We start from the raw sequence: 2,341 nt of genomic DNA, 5'->3' as shown, positions 1-2,341 counted from the left end.
CATAAATGGAACAATTCCACCTAAAACACATTATTTAGGCCACAAGAACCACAAACTTGAAAAGACTGCAATTTCTGCCTACCCTGCCCTCAGTTTGTAATTCAAAATAAAGACAATTCTTAATTTAAAAAAATAAATGCAAGAAAGGTCCTCAAAGTTCTGGTTTTCCTCCCAGTGACTACTTTGTTATTTCTTTGAAAACGTTACATTCTTTCAAAAAACAATTTTTCTTTGTTTTGTTGATGCCCGTGCTTTGACAATGCCTTAAGCACAGATAACCATGGGTTCTGGTTTACAAAGGAAACCCTGATGGCTTAGTGGTTAAGGGCCATGGCTGCTAACCAAAAAGGTCAGCAGTTCAAATCCACCAGATGCTCCTTGGAAACCAAACGGGGCAGTTCCACTCTGTCCTATAGAGTCGCTATGAGTTGGAATTGGCAACAGGTTTGGTTTGTTTTGGATCCCAGCATAAATATCACCTTTCATTCCCCAAAGCCACCCTGCCTAAGCATTCAGTAACCTGGAATAGGCAACCTGTGCATAAGCCAAAAACTAGTTGCTGTCAAATTGATTTGAGTCATGGCAACCCCATGTGTGTCAGAGTAGAACTATGCTTCCTAACTGTTGGCACTACCCATGGACTCCATGTTTAAGCAACTGGGGGCCGGGGGAGTGGTAAACCATTATCAACTCTGACCAGGGATTACAGAACTCCCCCAGAAGGGCATCCCAGCACCCCTGCTCCCTCCCCCCGCCACACCCATACACACATATACTCCCTTACCCTTTCCAAGTTTGTATAAGATTTAGCTGTTGTAAAAAGTGGCCAGCACCCATAAAAAAACAAAGTAAGCTCAATGAATTTCTGAAAATGCAAAGGGGATAATTTCCCTTGATATGTCTGCAAGATAAACCTCATTCATTTGTTCATTTAACAAATACTTGTTGAGCCCTACTCTGTGCCAGGCACAATTCCAAGCTCAGTGAACAAACACAGGCAATCCCTATCCTTAAGGGTCTGACACTGTAGCCAGGGCAAGGAAACAAAAAAAAACTAGAACATGTTTTTAGATAGTGACAAAGGCTGTAAAGAAAACAAAACTAGTCATTGGGCCAAAAAGTAAAATGTGTGGGAAGTTCTTTAGAAGGGCAATCACCTTAGATTTGGTTTCCTAGAAGCAGAGTCTGAAGCTGGTATTTAGGTGCAGGCAATTTATTGAAGTGGACACAGAGCAGGGGAAGAGGGAAGCAGGATAGAGCAGGGAAAGAAACTCAGCAAGAATGAGGTCTCTACTGGAGCCTAGCTTCAGCCTGATCCCATGGGGAGCTCTGGAACATGAATTGCACCACAGAATGGATGCTACTTTGAGGTCAGAATCTGCCAGGCAGTCATTGATCACTGGTCACCCTTCTACCCTCTTCCCTCAGGAACAGAAACCGTTCCTGGTCAGTTGACAACAATTCTCCTGAGAAGGGGGCAATTGTGAGCCTTTAAACTCGAAATAACTCGTTGCCATTGAGTCGATTCCAACTCATAGCGACCCTATAGGAGAGAGTAGAACTGCCCCATAGGGTTTCCAAGGAGCTCATGGTGGATTCAAATTGTGGACCTTTTAGTTAGCAGCCATAGCTTCTAACCACTACGCCATCTGGGTTTTAGCTGTTAGAATTTGGTGTCAACCCAACAGAAGGAATTTGTGAAGGGTATAGACAGAATCTAGTGACTATAGAATGATTGCATCTTAATCTCTTTGAAGGAGAAGAGACAGCTAGAGTGCTAACATCCAGTGTCTCAGCAGAGAATTTGTTCCAGGTGGGCTGTGCCTGGGAGGGGATGGGGTGGAGAGACCTGTGTGAATTAGAGGAAGGAGGATTCCAGAGAGAGAAGAAAGGCTGGGTCATCACACTCAGTTTTTATATCTTGGTCTTAGCTTGATAGCAGAATTGTTCCTCTTGAGAAGCAAATGTTTGTATTCAATTCATCGTCACTCAGCCCAGCAGCTGAGGATCCTGGCTCTGTAAGGGGCAGTGGGGGATGGGAGGCAGATAAGGGAAATTATTTCAGCAGTTGTTCTTCAAAGTCTGTGCCCACAGAGGAAGTAGAGAGGAAATAGCTTTATTTATTTATTTATCACAGTTGCTGGGCCAGAGGATTTAGAAAATGTGGCGTTAAGTAGACCAGCTAGATACTATCTGGTCCTGACAAAATGTGTTGTGGTGTAGGTAGATGGATTTTTGTGAGCTCTTCCTTCCAGTAGAAAACACAAAGTAAACGGGAAACTGGAAAGTGCAAGCCTGTTCATTCATTTGTTCATTCATTTACTAAACACATATTCAGCAA

Source organism: Loxodonta africana, chromosome 12, assembly GCF_030014295.1.
Source record: "Loxodonta africana isolate mLoxAfr1 chromosome 12, mLoxAfr1.hap2, whole genome shotgun sequence".
Classification (NCBI taxonomy): Eukaryota; Metazoa; Chordata; class Mammalia; order Proboscidea; family Elephantidae; genus Loxodonta; species Loxodonta africana.
Note: the sequence above shows the minus strand (reverse complement) of the source record.